An 18,999-nucleotide genomic window follows, 5' to 3' on the forward strand; every position below is an offset into this window, starting at 1 on the left:
ATACATTAGGTATAGTTCCGTGTATGCAGCCTCACTCATTACTATAGTGAGTGATATGAGATATATTTTAGTATAGTTCCCCGTGCGTGACAAGCTTAACACAAAAATTTTTATAAGGTTATCAAACATCATAACTTCAGTAAATTCAATAATTTAGCTTATTCCTGGTCTATACTTAGCAATTCATTTTCAAAATTGTCTTCATTTTCATCTCTCTCTATGTTATAAATATATTGCTTCAGTGTAGGACAACTGAATCAATGTAATCATTTTGTTTTCTGCTATATACAAAAAGGGATGTATTTGCGGACTCATTAAAAAAGTAACAACCCATTGCTATGATCTGAATTTAAACAGCAATAATACAGAATTACTTATATTTGGCACAAAAAAATATTAGTAAGAAGGTACCTATTTAAAACATATCCGGGGAGTATTACGAAATTCTCAGAATATAAAATCAGTCTTCCTATATTCTATTTTTTTTAGAATTTCATGATACACCCAGTATGTTTTGGATACTTAACAGCAGCTTTTTTTTCAAGGTAGGTATCATCTACTGTTTCTGAGAACCATGTGCATACATAATTCTAGTTACTACCTACATATATCAATACCTTTCATTTTGGAATCGTAAAATATTTGGCAATTCAAAGAAATGATGGGATAAGAAACTATTCTATTTTTATTTTTTACAACTTGTTTTCCTTTGTAAATGAATATAGTTGGGTAGGTATACAATAATACATACCTATTATAATTTTTTCAAATTATAACCCATCTTTAATTTAATATCTAATAACTCTGCTTAAAAAATTACAGTAGGTAGGTATGTATAAAAACAAAATAACATAAAATTTGTGATTGAGAATTTTTAGAAAGAACAAAATTTTACTTTTGCAATATATTCAATCAGACCCTCAAGATTTTAGGTTATATTTTTAGTTTCCTGGTAATCAGAAACCATGAAATATACGAAAATCAAAGTTTATCTGCCAGATAACTTCTTATTCGGCAGTTAAATATTTGATATTTAACGTCAATTTATCTGCCGGATAACTTTATTCCAGAGTGAAAAGACGCTACTTTTTTTATCTGTCAGATAAACTTCCCGTTAACTATTTATCCGGAGGTGAAAAGACCGGGCCTAAGTACGATTATAGAGACCTGTTAATAATCTGAAAATTTATTTGTAATTTACATTTACAGGTTTATTTTAAAAAAGAAGCCACATCTCGATAAAAGGTGACTTATCAAAAAAAGACTCAAGACCGCGTCCCACCATCAAATAATTTGATCAAACAGTTTGAGCAAACTCCGGAAGTACGTCAAAGTGACGTCATAATTGCAGTTTATTTAAAATTTTAAAAATCTGTGCTCTTACTATCAGTCTAGTTTGATCAAATTTTTTGTATTGAGTTGTCTAACTTGTTTGTACTTTATTTAAAATTAAAAATTTTCAATATTATCCACAATGAACACTCAGGATGTGACGTAACTAACTGTCACTTTCAGTTTGATCAAATTATTTGGGGAGAGATTAAATGTCCAGCAAACGACGGCAATGTTGCCAGATTCCTTTTAGCGGGAATTTTAAAATTTTATAGCAGTTTGGTTTTAAATTTGACAGTTCTGTTTTCTCAAGTCAAAAATCTTAACCTTACTTTTACAAGTGATTAAGATTATTTTATTTACATGTAAATTGAAACAATAAATATTGTGCTTTGTCATAATTTAAAACTCATTATGTTGAAGTCTTTTCCAGTTGATAAAATTGCAATTCAAAAACTTTTAGGTAGGTACGTGTAACTTCCACATTATTATTTATTTTTTAAGTATTAAGGTTGATGTTGATATCAAAAATTTAGATTTCAAAGATAGTTTTATGTAGGTAGATACTAATAGAGTAATCTAAATACTAATAAACTAGATAATAGATTAGATACAAAGTAAGCTGTAAGTAGTATAACTGCCCATGTAATCACCTGTTATGTTGTTTTTTTTTAGATTTGTACTGTATGGATGGCACAGGAAGAGAACAGAGAACAAGAGTACAAGAACATGAAACATCTTATTATGAATGTATATGTATGTGATCCTCAAAAAATTATTTTTCAAAACAAGATAGAGAATGAGCTTTAAAATCCCAAGGATCCTGCAAAATGTCTATTTGGTGTACTAGTCGAATAATAGTACCTATCTAAAAATAATGAAACTGTTTTAAAACACATTATGGGCATGAGGATGATATAGAGCACTTACATAAATACCAAAATCAGATAAATATCTCTTCAAAGTTTATTTTGAGACTTTCTTCAAAAATGTAAGTTAAATATTTGCATATCGACGGCGGAAAGGCAAAACTTCGTAACTGAAAATTTTTTATAACATGAGTTACTTCAGTTTTCGCTTTAGAATAAGTTTATTGGCAGCTATTAAACAGCGATTACAGCTGGGAAAGTTTCCGGAAGGCTTCCAAAAGGCTTTCCCAGCTCTAAAAGCTGTTTAATAGGTGCTGATACACTTATTCTAAAGCGAAAACCGAAGTAACTCATTTTATACAATTTTTTCAGTTATGAGGTCCTGCCTTTCCGCCGTCGATATACACAATATAATTTAAAACAAGAATGTTACCACTAAACCACTTTTAAATATTAAGGCAGGTTGACATTACTAGTGAATAACGAATGTGGCTCACGCTTACGTATTTTGCCCCTGCTATTGTTAGATATTTTATTATCTATTTTCAAACTCGAGCAGTACATTTGTATCTATGCATTGCATAAATACAAATGTACTGCTTGGGTTTGAAAATAGATAATAAAATATCTAACAATAGCACGGGCAAAATATGTAAGCGTGAGCCATTGCATAAATACAAATGTACTGCTTGGGTTTGAAAATAGATAATAAAATATCTAACAATAGCACGGGCAAAATACGTAAGCGTGAGCCACGTTCGTTATTCACTAGTAATGTCAACCCGCCTATACTCATGAATATTTACTACAGTTTACAATTTCAAACTAGTGTGTTTGATTCTCCTATACCTATATTTTACTTTTTTAGTAAACTTCAGACTGTCCAGGATAGCATAATAGCATAGGAGGCAAATTAAGAAGAATTAATTTACTTACAAGAAGAGATATCACAAACATTAAACTCTCTTATGGCATTGATTTGAAAGATGGGTATATGTACAATGATGATGCAACCAGTGTTTATTTTTGGGTTGAATGCTTACAGATTATTTATTTTTTCCAATATTATTTTACAAACAACAGGGCATACTAATGGATATTCATTCTGAATTTAACATTTATGATTTTTGTCTTATTTTCCTTAATACTGTGCCAAAAGGAAATGTTAATTAAGTTTGGCAAATCCTTTATCGCAATCGATGGAACTCATGGGCTCAATTCCTATGACTTTGAACTTATGACAGTATTAGTAAAAGATGAATTTGGGAATGGATTTTGTACTGCTTTCTTATTTTCAAATAGAAAAGATACCTACTTTACTTTACCAATTTTTTTAAATACATGTCTGTGTTGGTATTATATGTATAGTCAAATGTTTTCATATGACACCTTTTACAATGCCTCGTCAAATGTAATGGGTATTGCTCCTAATAGACTGTTAAGTGCCTGGCACATAGATAGAGCATGGTAAGTAAATCTTAATAAAATATCTGATTCTGAAAAAAATCCTATTATATATACAAGATGTATTAATGATGGTTTAGAGAGTATTAATAGCTTTTTGGGTAGACTTCTAAGTGATGCAGATACATACAATTTTAGTAAGTATTTCCAGTAGAACTACTGCAATAACATCCAACAATGGGCCTATTGTTATAGGAAGGGGTTGTGGAATTAATACCAATATGACCATTCAAAATTTTCATAAAATTTTGGATAAAAGGGTATCCATTAGTTGTTATCAGTTAAGTTTAAAACTTGGCACTCATGGAGAGCTACACTCTATACCATAATATATAATAGGTATATCTCATAATATTACATCTCATATTGTTCACTCCAGAAGTAATGAGTGAGCAATATGAGATATAACATAATATAGTATAAGTCTCTGTGCATGACCAGATTAACATGTTTGGTACCCATCTCGAACAAGCTCTACTTGGCTGGTACCACATACTTAAATCATTTATTTAGTTACACAGTACTACTCATATAACTTATGTGTCGTCAGTACCTTCCGTAAAACCTTCGTGATGCTACCCATACTTCATGGCCACTGAATGTGTTAAAGCTTGTTAATGTAGGAGAGTTATACTAAAATATATATCTTATATTATATTGCCTTAAATAGAAAAAATATCTTATTTAAATTGTATCCATGTAAGCAGTGCTGTTATTGTAACAATAGAGGTTCCGGTACGCTATGTTCCGGGGGGTCTGGGGAGCGTTCACAAAGGAGTTTGCCCCCGGCAAAACTTTTTAAATTTAGCCTCAATAAGGGCGTTTTAAAGCTATTTGGGAGCAAGGAAAAAATTCAGGAATTTGTCTATAATTTGGTTGTTTTTTTTATTTTTTCTGCCAAAAGGTGCCGGTACGGCGTACCGGCGCGTACCGTCACAAAAACAGCACTGCATGTAAGTTTTGATTTAATGAAATAAACCTTTTAATCAAAAAAGTGTTGTTTACTTGTGTACACCCAGCAATATCCTGATCATAGATAAATAATATAGTATTACCGGATCCTGATATGCAGACGCCAATAGGGCTTTTCATCGATTGTCATTTGTTTCGAGCTTCTGTCATGAGTCACATAATATTAATGTATCTACGTCATACGTCTTTGGTTTGTATCATTGGTATATACCAATAACGTACGACGTAGATATATTAATATTATGTGACACATGACAGAAGCTCGAAACAAATGACTGTGAATGAAATGCCCTATTGAATAGGGCTTTTTCATCGATTGTCATTTGTTTCGAGCTTTGGTCAAGCGTCACATAATATTAATATATCTACGTCATACGTCTTTAGTTTGTATCATTGGCAATATCAATAACATATGACATAGATATATTAATATTAGACAACACATGACAGAAGCTCGAAACAAATGACTGAGTGAAAAGCCCTATATCATGTAAATACAAGTCATAGAGATGTCTTTCTACGGTTAAAATTTCACAGTCTAAGGACATCATTTATGTAACTTCTTAAGCCGTCACAAAATGACTGCAATAAGAAAATAGAATTTATTAACTCGCCTCGCCCCCAGGCAAAGTAAAGGTGCTAGGCCACTAAGAATGTTTTTTCAATTTTTTTTATTTTGCGGCTTTAGCACTTAGCTATTTAGCCAGATACATGATGAGAATTAATACTATTATAATACATATTAAAACTAATTCAAATTACTAGTAATTTTATTAATATTCTGAATAATTATGTAACCACTTAATACTAAAATAAAAAAGTGTCCATCTATACTATCCCAACACATTTTCACCTTTGAAATCGTAAATTTCCATTCCCATTAAAAAATAATTTGTACTGTATAAGTATATTTCTTTTGAGCTTCATTTTTTTTTTCAAAATACTGCAACATGACTTTTAAATTATGACACAGTACAATACTTGTTTCAATATTTACATGTAAATAAAATAATCCTAATTACTTGTAAAAGTAAGGTTATAAATTTAAGAATACAGAACTCTCTCTTAAAACCAAAGTGGCATTAGACTAATTTTAAAATTCCCGCTAAAAGGAAAAAGGTAAATCTGGCAACAGTGCCGTCGTTTGCTGGACATTTAATCTCTCGGGAGAGATTAAATGTCCAGGGGCCTGATTCTAATTCATTTCGACAGTCGCAATTTCATTTCGACACCGCCATGACAGCCGCAGAATATAGCGATTCTTATTCATTTCGATATTAGTTACAACTGGGGATATTAACCTTATCATGTTGAGACTGCTCAGAATTTGGGTTGGCGCTCCCGTTTATTGGAACTTGTTGATAGTCTGGGAAAATTATCGAAAAAAATGCAATTTTTGGGAAAAATTATTTACCAGCTATTTTATTGCTAAAATCGAATCTTAAGATTGCATATACAGTGCGTCCATAAAGTAACGCATAAATTCATTATTTCGTAAACCAGCGACATTAATGAAAAATCCTGAAACGGGTCGATTTTTATTTTTAGATTCAGATTTTTTGGCATATATATTATACTAGTGACGTCATCCATCTGGGCGCGATGACGTAATCGATGATTTTTTTAAATGAGAATGGTCATGTGATAGGTCATTTGAAAGGGTATTCAATTCTCTATTCACTAATATAAACATTTACCTAATTATTTATACAAGGTGTTCAAAAAACATTTTTTTAATTAAAGTAATTGAAACAAAAAGAAGAATGTACGTAATTTATTTAATTCAAAATACGTTTTACTGTTGTCAGAAAACAGGAAAAAAATGTTTATTTGAGAAATAAATATTGTTTTTTGCTTAAATTCAATGTTAAAGCTGCCACCCACCTGTCGCTTGGCAGTTTGAACATTTCGTTTAAGCGAAAATCAATGTTTATTTGTCAAATAAAATTTTTTTCTGTTTACTGACAGTAGTAAAATGTATTTTGAATTAAATAATTACATTATATTCTTTTTGTCTCACTTATTTTAATTAAAAAATGTTTTTTGAACACACTGTATAAATAATTATGTTAATGTTTATATTCTTGGATAGAGAATTGAATACCCTTTTAAATGAGCTATCATATGACCCCTATTCTCATTTAAAAAAATCATCGATTACGTCATCACGCCCAGATGGATGACTTCACTAGTATGATATATATGCCAAAAAACCGTAATTTAAAAATAAAAATCGACGTGTTTCGGGAATTTTCCTAAAGTAACCAGTTTACGAAATAACGGATTTATGCGTTACTTTATTAGTAATATGGGGTATGACAAGTCCGCAGAAAGTGTGTTATTTTATTTATAAACAAATTAGCCCTTCTAAATCTTCTTTATTTTTCAATTAGTGGTCTGTAACTCCTAAAATTTTTCCTTTGAGCCAAAAACACTCAAATAAAAATTCACCGTAATTTAGTTCTGCACAAAGTTATTTTTTTTTCCGATTTCCTTCAACAAAAATTTTACTCAGAAAGTCCGAGTTTTCCCAAAAAATCTGCAATTTTCAATTAAAATTTTAGGGAAGTACCTAATTATTTATCAATAATTAAATAATTGATGACATGAAAGATTTATTATAATAGATTATACAGAGGGGCTAAATTATGGAATAAATTCATTTCTTTAAAACGGGCGATTTTGGAGCAAAATCCCGAAAGAGGTCGATTTTTATTTTTAAATTAGAATTTTTTGGCATATATTTCTTACTAGTGACGTCATCCATCTGAGCGTGATGACGTAATCGATAATTTTGTTAATGGGAATAGGGGTCGTGTGGTAGGTCATTTGAAAGGGCGTTCAATTCTCTATTCAGTAATATAAACATTATTCTCATTAGGTATTTATACAGGGTTGCCAAAAAAAATTTTTGAATTAAATTAATTGGCGCAAAAAGAAGAATGTATGTAATTTATTTAACTCAAAATACATTGTACTGCTGTCAGAAAATAGAAGAAAAGGTTTATTTCACAAATAAGCATTTCTTTTCGCTTAAATTAAATCACAAACAGCCTCCCTCCTACGTACTTATTAATCAATGCTCCTACCTATTGGCAGTTTGAACATTTAATTTAAGCTAAAAGCAATGTTTATTTGCAAAATAAACATTTTTTTCTATTTTCTGACAGCAATAGAATATATTTTGAGTTAAATAAATTACATGCATTCTTCTTCTTGCGTCAATTAATTTAATTTAAAAATTTTTTTGGCCTCCCTGTATAAATAATGATATTAATGTTTATAATACTGAATAGAGAATTGAACGCCTTTGTAAATGAGCTACAACACGAACCCCTATTCCTATTTAAAAAAATAATCGATTACGTCATCACGCTCGGATGGATGACGTCACTAGTTTGAAATATATGCCAAGAAATTTAATTTAAAAATAAAAATCGACCTGTTTCGGGATTTTTCTCTAAAATCGTCCATTTTAGAGAAAATGAATTTATTCCATAATTTAGCCCCTCTCTGTATATCAGGAAACAGGCGACAATCTAACCAATAGTTTAGCAATAATTAAAATGTTAATTAAAAAATTTCGGTCGAAATAATAACCAGAAAGATTATGATACACCAGAATAACTATGATTTTCGTATAAAAAAGCACTATCTATTCAACGTACCTTACAGGATTGAAATTGGACCATTTGAGCGGTCTTAGGAATGTTATAAAGAAACAATTTTTTGGCTTATAAACAAATAGAACCCCTCAGAAAATATTAGATTTAATTAAATTAAGTTAACGCTGTTGAAAAGGGCACGGCTTCTGTGTCCTTTTCGAAGAAAAACAAATTGAATTGCGAGGAGTGATTCCAGGTATAACCGGTCAAATTTGACCGGCATTTGCGACAGAGTTATAAACAACAGGATTTTAATCTTTGAACCATTAGATACCTTTTAATTCCGGTCTTCTTTGTACATACAAATTTTCATATCTTCAAGACACTTATAACAAAAAAGATTTATGTCACTGTTACCAAATTATTTAATTATTGATAAATAATTACTTCCCTCAAATTTTAGTTGAAAATTAAAGATTTTGTTTGGAAAACCCGAATTTTCCGAGGAAAATTTCCGTCGAAGGAAATTGGAATAAATTATCAATGTGCAGAATTAAATTACTGTCAATTTTTATGTGAGTGTTTTGGTTTAAAGTTAAAATTTTCGGAGTTATAGAGCAATAATAAAAAAAAGATTTCGGAGCGCTAATTTGTTTATAAACAAAATAGCACACTTTCTGTGGACTTTGCACAGCTATATTACTAATATAGGAAATCTTAAGATTTGATTTCAGCATGTCCAGCAATAAAATAGCTGGTAATTAATTTTTCTTGTTTTTTACTAATTTTCCCAGATTATTACCTTACATATTTCATTGAGTTGATGATTCATGTTGTGGACATTCTCAATTATTATATTTCTAATTTAATACTATTCTATCTAATTCCTCAAAACAAGCAAATTTCAATTCAACCCAGCTATATTATAATACCTTTTGCTTTAGTTTTCCTTGCAAGAAATAAACAAAACACATCTAAACTAAACCTAACCTCGCTTTTGGCCATTCATTCATCTCCGTGTCAAATAATTTCGACAGTCGAAATTATAATATCAACACCCTTTTTAAAGTCGCTATTAATTTCGATAGTCGCTATTTCATGACGTCACTTCGTTAGTTCAACTAAAATCCACAAGGCTCGCACAATCGCATTTCAACCGTCGCCATATTGAAAGCGACTTGTTTAGTGTCGAAATTTGATTTAGAATCAGGGCCCAGCAAACGACGGCAATGTTGCCAGATTCCTTTTAGCGGGAATTTTAAAATTTTAGAGTCTTTTGCCAGTTTGGTTTTAAATTTGACAGTTCTGTTTTCTCAAGTCAAAAATCTTAACCTTACTTTTACGAGTGATTAGGATTATTATTATTTTATTTACATGTAAATTGAAACAATAAATATTGTACTGTGTCATAATTTAAAACTCATTATGTTGCAGTCTTTTCCAGTTGATAAAATTGCAATTCAAAACTCAATGTTAATTGCAAAAACTTTTAGGTATGTAACTTCCACATTATTATTTATTTTTTAAGTATTAAGGTTGATGTTGATATCAAAAATTTAGATTTCAAAGATAGTTTTATGTAGGTAGATATTAATAGAGTAATACTAGATAATAGAGTAGATACAAAGTAAGCTGTAAGTAGTATAACTACCCATGTAATCACCTGTTATGTTGTTTTTTTTTTTAGATTTGCACTGTATGGATGGCACAGGAAGAGAATGAGAGTACAAGAACATGAAACATCTTATTATGAATGTATATGTATGTGATCCTCAAAAAATTATTAGAAAGAGAGCTTTAAAATCCCAAGGATCCTGCAAAATGTTTATTTGGTGTACTAGCAGAATAATAGTATCTAAAAATATTGAAACCGATTGTTGTGCAGTAACATATTTTAAAACACATTACGGGCATGATGATGATATAGAGCACTTACATAAATACCAAAATCAGATAAATATCTCTTCAAAGTTTATTTTGAGACTTTCTTCAAAAATGTAAGTAAAATATTTGCATATTGACAGCGGAAAGGCAGGACTTCGTAACTGAAAAATTTTTATAACATGAGTTACTTCAGTTTTCGCTTTAGAATAAGTGTATCGGCAGCTATTAAACAGTGGTTACAGCTGGGAAAGTTTCCGGAAGGCTTTCCCAGCTCTAAAAGCTGTTTAATAGGTGCTGATACACTTATTCTAAAGCGAAAACCGAAGTAACTCATTTTATACAAATTTTCAGTTACGAGGTCCTGCCTTTCCGCTGTCGATATACACAATATAATTTAAAACAAGAATGTTACCACTCACTAAACCACTTTTTAAATATTAATCATGAATATTTACTATAGTTTACAATTTCAAACTAGTGTGTTTGATTCTCCTATAGGTACCTATATTTTACTTTTTTTTAGTAAACTTCAGACTGTTCAGGATAGCATAATAGCATAGGAGGCGAATTAAAAAGAATTAATTTACTTACAAGAAAAGATATCACAAACATTAAACTCTCTTATGGCATTGACTTGAAAGATGGATATATGTACAATGATGATGCAACCAGTGTTTATTTTTGGGTTGAATGCTTACAGACTCATGTCCAATATTATTTTACAAACAACAGGGCATACTAATGGATATTCATTCTGAATTTAATATTTATGATTTTTGTCTTATTTTCCTTAATGCTGTGCCAAAAGGAAATGTTAATTAAGTTTGGTAAATCCTTTATCACAATCGATGGAACTCATGGGCTCAAATCCTATGACTTTGAACTTATGACAGTATTAGTAAAAGATGAATTTGGGAATGGATTTTGTACTGCTTTCTTATTTTCAAATAGAAAAGATACCTACTTTTATTTACCAATTTTTTTAAATACATGTCTGTGTTGGTATTATATGTATAGTAGGGTGGAGTGAAAATAAAACAAAATTTTTTTTTTCTCAAATTTTTTCGCCTGTATGCGGAAAAGTGGTCTCACGTGTAGTGTAAGTAGCTTGCAAAAAATGAATTTGATGGGATAATTTTTTCCGGTGCCCCAAGCCACCTAAAAATTAAGATAACGTGAAAATAAAACAAAAATTTTTTTTTCTCAAATTTTTTCGCCTGTATGTGGAAAAGTGGTCTCACGTGTAGTGTAAGTAGCTTGCAAAAAATGAATTTGATGCGATAATTTTTTCCGGTGCCCCGAGCCACCTAAAAATTAAAATAAAGTGATTTTTTTTGCAGCTCTTCGCTTGTTTTCCGTGAAAACAACCCAGAACTCACCACGAGGAGGTGGCTGCAATTCGAGTTCCACCCACCCACCCACCTTTAAAACGTTTATGATTTAATGCTTGAGATTAGCTAAAAACTCAACTTTTGTGTTAAATTTAGGTAATGCTTGTCGGGAAACTATTTGGGACCTTATGAAGCCATCTCTTGCTTCAGGCCCACATACTTTTAAGGATGCCTCTGTTACCAACTTAACGCAGCGTTCTATAGCTTGGGAGTGACAGGGAAAACGTAGTATCTCCATTTCTTCAGGAACATCTTTAATCATCTGTTTTAGATCTTCTGTTGAAATTTTTTTTGTCATTGGAGGTTCGCTTATCACTAATTGTTGCCAGTCAATCATTTCAATGTAGTCATTTGCGTTAAAGTTAATTTCTGGGACTTTAAATTTTCTTATTTCATGGGAGTTTCTGGATTTTAAGATTCGCCGCAAACCTAACTCTCTGATATGCTGCCGTTCATCACAAAGCATTGCTATCAACACATTTTCAGGATGTGCAAAATAACCATTAATTTGTATTATCCTGTCCACTATTTTTTGCAGTTCAGGTGACAAATACCTCGTCCTTTTTACTAAATTAAATAAATGTACTGGTCCATCAAAACAAAATGGTCTTGCTTTAATCTCGAACCACAGTGGGGCATATACGTTTTGTATATAGCATACCAAAGATTTTAGGTTTTCCGAAGGAGGATCTGTTGCTACGTAAAGACGAAGAATTCTGCTTGCAGTTGTTAGCCATCTAGCATGTGAAATTTTTCCCGGTTGTCTTCTTGCTAAGTCACTCGAGATTTTACCGTTAGATACTGAATTACTAATTTCAAATAAATATTTCTGATCCGTGCTAAGCTTCTCGATTTCCTTTGCATCATATTTGGGTAAAACTGATCGAATTTGCTCAAATTTAACTACAGGAAGATGCTCGCAGTTTTGTAGTCCTTTTCCAATTTGTCCTGAAAACTCACGTGGTCCGGTAGTTTCTCCATCCAAGTGCTTTATTAGATGGCGCAGAGGTAGTTCATTGGTATGTAATATGCAAATAAACCATTGCATTGATCGACCAATTGCAAGTTCTACTTTACGGATAACACCATTGTGAATACCTGTATTGACAGCAGTTCCGTCGCATCCAACAGCTACCAAATTATCAAGGTCTACATTTTTATTTAGAAAGTCCAACATTGTCTTGCTGATTTCTTCTGCACTACCCGACGATACACTAATATGTCCTATATATTTTGACTTGGGCTCAGAGACTAAGACAATATGTTCTTCAGATATGGTAGTTTTGTAGTATTTATTATCCTTCATTTCATTTTGTAGAGTTCTATCTTTTCTACCATCAAAATAGATTCCATGAAGAAATTTAAAAATTTTTGTATCATCAATTTTAATCTGGTTGCGCCTTTTTTTTCTCTCCCGCCTAATTTTACTCCGATCTATGATTTTGTCATGACTTTCTACCGAGATGAAACTTAGATCTTGCAACACCGAGTTTGTTATTATGGATGCTACTCTATCAGATACTCCTGTACGATCGCATGCTTGAGCTAAGTTTGGCAAACTAATTCGCATTTGTTTTGTTTTTTTTGTATTCGGTAAATCGTCTTTTGTTCCGGTCTTTGTATTTTTCTCGTAGACACTTGTGGCACTTTCATCTGAAGACTCACTTATAATTTGTTCTACTGGAAGATGTGTTTCGGATCTTGATGAAGAAGATGTAGCTATTGGAGATTGTGTTTCCACAATTTTCCGGTAAATAGAGCGTTCTAGTTTTTTGGTAATTACTTTATCCACCGAACCAATTACCATTTTTCTATCATGCCTCTGATCTTTAATGAAGTCATGCTCTCGAGCCGGTATTTTATTTTTGCATTTGCATAATAAATAGTCAGAACATTTGCATGATGCAATATCAAACAATTTCTTTTCCAATAAATCTCTAAAATCTTTAACCTTTCTTTGCATATTGGCTGAGTTTCTACTTTTCATAGGTTTTTTAATATTTCTGTATTTTTGATGTAATTCCTTTAATTTAGATTTAATTTGTTGATCGGATATTATCGGAATGGATGCTTTAACCCACAGCAATTTTAATTCAACAAGAAGAATTTCATTAATGTCACTAACAGTTGGTTCAGCATTATTTGCTGCAGCTTCTTTCATAAACTGGCGAATACACAAAAAGTTTCTGATAACATCAGCACAGGTCGGTAACATATTGTCTTTAAACTTCCTTGGTGCTCCAAAAACACAACAAGCGACGTCTGTTCGTGTTTTAGGCATGTTTTCTTTTTTTACGGATCTCACGGACACAGTTTAACAACACAGAATAAAACAACGGTTCACTGTATTGCATCTAAATTGATACTAATACAAGAAACGCAGTTTGCTCTCGAATCGAACTACTACCAAAATTAACCAAGTAAGTATTAACGAAGGCGGGCGCATCGGCGCATTACTTTAGTGGGAGGCCAATAGCCTCAAATTTCGAAGTAGTGGGGGCACCGCTAAACGAAGTCCGATCGATTTGAAATTTTGCAGGGTATTACAACAAATATGCAGACCACTTTTCCGCATACAGGCATTTTAAATTTTAAAAGTTGATTTTTTCGCTCCACCCTAATGTATAGTCAAATGTTTTCATATCAGGCATAAGTGACACCTTTTACAATGCCTTGTCAAATGTAATGGGTATTGCTCCTAATAGACTGTTAAGTGCCTGGCACATAGATAGGGCATGGCAAGTAAATCTTAATAAAATATCTGATTCTGAAAAAAATCATATGTATACAAGATCTATTAATGATGGTTTAGAGTTTAGAGAGTATTAATAGCTTTTTGGGTAGACTTCTAAGTGATGCAGATACATACAATTTTAGTAAGTATTTCCAGTAGAACTACTGCAATAGCATCCAACAATGGGCCTATTGTTATAGGAAGGGGTTGTGGAATTAATACCAATATGACCATTCAAAATTTTCATAAAATTTTGGATAAAAGAGTATCCGTTAGTTGTTATCAGTTAAGCTTAAAACTTGGCACTCATGGAGAGCTATACCATAATATATAATAGGTATATCTCATATTATTACATCTCATATTGTTCACTACAGTAGTAATGAGTGAGCCTGCATACACAGAACCATAATAATATATTATAGTTCGTGTATGTAGGCTCACTCATTACAATAGTGTGCAATATGAGATATAACATATTATAGTATAACTCTCTGTGCATGACCAGATTAACACATTTGGTGCCCATCTTGAACAAGCTCTACTTGGCTGGTACCACATACTTAAATCATTTATTTAGTTACACAGTACTACTCACATAAGTTATGCATTGTCAGTAGCTTCGGTAAAACCTTTGTGATGCTACCCATATGTCATGGCCACTGAATGTGTTAAAGCTTGTTAATGTAGGAGAGTTATACTAAAATACAGGGTGTAACAAAAATACAGGTCATAAATTTAATCACATATTCTGGAACCAAAAATAGTTCGATTGAACCTAACTTACCTTAGTACAAATGTGCACATAAAAAAAGTTACAGCCCTTTGAAGTTACAAAATTAAAATCGATTTTTTCCAATATATCAAAAACTATTAGAGATCTTTTATTGAAAATAGACATGTGGCATTCTTATGGTAGTAGTATCTTAAGAAAAAATTATAGTGAAATTTGGACACCCCATAAAAATTTTATGGGGGTTTTGTTCCTTTAAACCCCCCAAACTTTTGTGTACGTTCCAATTTAATTATTATTGTAGTACCATTAGTTAAACACAATATTTTAAACACTTTTTTGCCTCTTAGTACTTTTTCGAAAAGTCAGTTTTTATCGAGATATTTTGAATATTTGTCAAATGCACCACATATTTGTATATGGCTAAGTACGATTATGAAGACTTTGTAATAATATGAAAATTTATTTATGATTTACATTTTTAGGTATATTTTGAACGATATTAAAAAGAAGTAATATCTCGATAAAAAGTGCCTTCTCGAAAAAATACAAAGAGGCAAAAAAGTTTTAAAAACACTGTGTTTAACTAATGGTACCGCAGTAAAAGTATAATTGGAACATACACAAACATTTGGGGGGTTTAAAGGAACAAAACCCCAATAAAATTTGTATGTAAACATATTAAAAAAGAAGCCGTAACTCGATAAAAACTGCCTTATCGAAAAAATACTAAGAGTCAAAAAAGTTTTAGAAATATTGAATTTAACTAATGGTACCACAATAATAATTTAATTGGAACATACACAAATGTTTGGGGGGGTTTAAAAGAACAAAACCCCCATAAAATTTTTATGGGATGCACAAATTTCACTATAATTCTTATTTAAGATGTTCCTGCCATAAGAATGCCACGTGTCCATTTTCAATAAATAATCTCTAATAGTTTTCGATATATTCGAAAAAATCGATTTTCATTTTGTAACTTCAAAGGGCTGTAACTTTTTTTATGTGCATATTTGTACTAAGGTAAATTAGGTTCATTCGAACTATTTTTGGTCTCAGAATATGTGATTTAATTTATGACCTGTATTTTCGTTACACCTTGTATATATCTTATATTACTTTAAATAGAAAAAATATCTTATTCAAATTGTATCCATGTAAGTTTTGATTTAATGAAATAAACCTTTTAATCAAAAAAATGTTGTTTACTTGTGTACACCCAGCAATATCCTGATCATAGATAAATTATATAGTATTACCGGATCCTGATATGCAGATGCCAATAGGGCTTTTCATCGATTGTCATTTGTTTCGAGCTTCTGTCATGAGTCACATAATATTAATGTATCTACGTCATATGTCTTTGGTTTGTATCATTGGTATATACCAATAACGTACGACGTAGATATATTAATATTATGTGACACATGACAGAAGCTCGAAACAAATGGCTGTGAATGAAAAGCCCTATTGAATAGGGCATTTCATCGATTGTCATTTGTTTCGAGCTTCGGTCACATGTCACATAATATTAATATATCTACGTCATACGTGTTTGGTTTGTATCATTGGCAATACCAATAACATATGACTTAAATATATTAATATTAGACAACACATGACAGAAGCTCGAAACAAATTACTGTGAATGAAAAGCCCTATATCATGTAAATACAAGTCATAAAGATGTCTTTCTACGGTTAATATTTCACAGCCTAAAGACGTCATTTATGTAACTTCTTAAGCCGTCACAAAATGACTGTAATAAGAAAATAGAATTTATTAACTCGCCTCGCCCCCAGGTAAAGTAAAGGTGCTAGGCCACTAAGAATGTTTTTTTAATTTTTTTATTTTGCGGCTTTAGCCCTTAGCTATTTAGCCAGATACATGATGAGAATTAATACTAGGTATTATAAATTAAAACTAATTCAAATTACTAGTACTTTTATTAATATTCTGAATAATTATGTAACCACTTAATACTAAAATAAAAAAGTGTCCATCTATACTATCCAACACATTTTCACCTTTGAAATCGTAAATCTCCATTCCCATTAAAAAATAATTTGTACTGTATAAGTATATTTCTTTTGAGCTTCATTTTTTTTCAAAATACTGCAGCATGAGTTTTAAATCATGACACAGTACAATACTTGTTTCAATATTTACATGTAAATAAATAATCCTAATTACTTGTAAAAGTAAGGTTATAAATTTAAGAATGCAGAACTCTCTTTTAAAACCAAAGTGGCATTAGACTAATTTTAAAATTCCCGCTAAAAGGAAAAAGGTAAATCTGGCAACAGTGCCGTCGTTTGCTGGACATTTAATCTCTCCCTAATCTCTCCCAAATATTTGATGGTGGGACGCGGCCTTAAGAGGCAAAAAAGTTTTAAAAACACTGTTTAACTAATGGTACCACAATAACCCAGATAGCACAAGTACGTTTTATGGACATCCAATGGACGTACATCTGTACATTGGAACATCCAATGGACGTCCCGCTAAGGTACAATGGACATCCGATGGACGTCCAGAGTTCACAAAATTGGACGTCCATAGAACGTCCGCTACAAACGTACAGTGAACGTTGTTGAAGCTTTCAGTGTACATTTTATGTACATTCAATGTACATCTGATGTACATTCAATGTACGTCTTATGGACATTTTTGTAGGGCACTTTTCAGAAAGCAATCTAGTGTCCATAATTTTTTGAATACATACATAGAAAAAAGCCTTTAGGTATAGGAAATAGTTCCTATAATACTAAACTTAATACTTTAAAATATTACACAAAATACCTTTTTTATTTCTCTTTATTATGTATACTTTATTATAGGAACTTCATTAATGCACGACTGCACTTGCACGATAAACAGCAAACACAAAGATATCACAGGATGTATTATATTGTATGTAATAACTTAATAAAGACAAAATTCAGATAATGGCACCCTATGATGCATGCACATTAAAAGCGGTTTTTACATGTTCTGTTCCTTCCAAACATTATTTCTTAGAACTTAGGTACGGTTGTATATTGCAAGCGGGTTTGCCATTCTGTGAATTATCATAAATAAATCCTCCTTCAGTATTCCACAACAATTACAGCGATAATCCCCTAAAAGTACCTGCCTAGTACTACCTTTTACGACCGATAGCGTGAAGAGCGACAACGTTGTCAAGAAGATTCTGATTTAGTTTGGCGGGAAATTTAACAGTTATTTAACAAAATGTACATTTAAGATTTAAATTGGTAGTGTCTAATTATTGTAAGTTCTATAATTACCGATGCGCGATGTAGCTCCGTTATTCTGAAAAAGTTTACCATCGTTTTATCATCATCTATTATTATATAGGTTTAATTGAAATAATTTTAGTGGTTCAGTGTTTTAATTCGATGATGAAAAATATGTGACTACATTTATTAGAAGCTTCTTGTATTCTACTAATAATATTGCTTTGATTAAAACAGGAAGCTATATATAATTACTCACAATAATAGTCGCATTTTGTGTAAAATCTCCATGGACCACAAATGGATGTCCAATGTACGTTGAAATCAAACGTCCAATGGACGTCGCGTAATGGACGTACATAGTACGTCCAGTTTTGGTCCTTGGACTTTAAATGTACGTTATATGGACGTCCATCGGACGTTGTGTGCTATATGGGAATAGTTTAATTGGAACGTACACAAACATTTGGGGGGTTTAAAGTAACAAAACCCCCATAAAATTTTTATGTAAATATATTTAAAAAGAAGCCGCATCTCGATAAAAACTGGCTTACCGAAAAAATACTGAGAGGCAAAAAATTTTTAAAAACGTTGCGTTTAACTGACGGTACTACAATAATGAATTACTTGGAACGTATTCATGGTATTCGCCGTGAGCCGATGAGTAGAGGGGAGTTGACAGTTTTCGCCAGCTCTGTTAGTGTCAGTTTTGTGTATTGAATTTGAACAATTTTATCAGAAAAGTACGAGTTTCAAATCGCGAGAGAGCGCTA

At 31.6% G+C, this 18,999-nt stretch overlaps 2 long non-coding RNA genes across 3 annotated transcripts; both read left to right on the top strand.

The window, feature by feature from the left end:
* The first annotated feature begins 1,532 nt into the window (after positions 1-1,532).
* Positions 1,533-3,322, top strand: LOC126892270 (uncharacterized). Of its 2 annotated transcripts, none has more exons than XR_007700751.1 (3): positions 1,533-1,799; positions 2,008-2,323; positions 3,070-3,322. It is a non-coding gene; the product is annotated as an uncharacterized LOC126892270 (long non-coding RNA). The 2 variants fall into 2 exon arrangements; XR_007700750.1 differs by having other exon boundaries at positions 1,533-1,795.
* A 6,260-nt stretch (positions 3,323-9,582) lies between these two features.
* LOC126892275 (uncharacterized) lies at positions 9,583-11,415 on the top strand. Its single transcript, XR_007700756.1, has 3 exons — positions 9,583-9,735; positions 9,930-10,239; positions 10,650-11,415. It is a non-coding gene; the product is annotated as an uncharacterized LOC126892275 (long non-coding RNA).
* The last annotated feature ends 7,584 nt before the right edge of the window (positions 11,416-18,999 follow it).

The sequence above is a fragment of the Diabrotica virgifera genome, chromosome 9 (assembly GCF_917563875.1).
Source record: "Diabrotica virgifera virgifera chromosome 9, PGI_DIABVI_V3a".
Classification (NCBI taxonomy): domain Eukaryota; kingdom Metazoa; phylum Arthropoda; class Insecta; order Coleoptera; family Chrysomelidae; genus Diabrotica; species Diabrotica virgifera.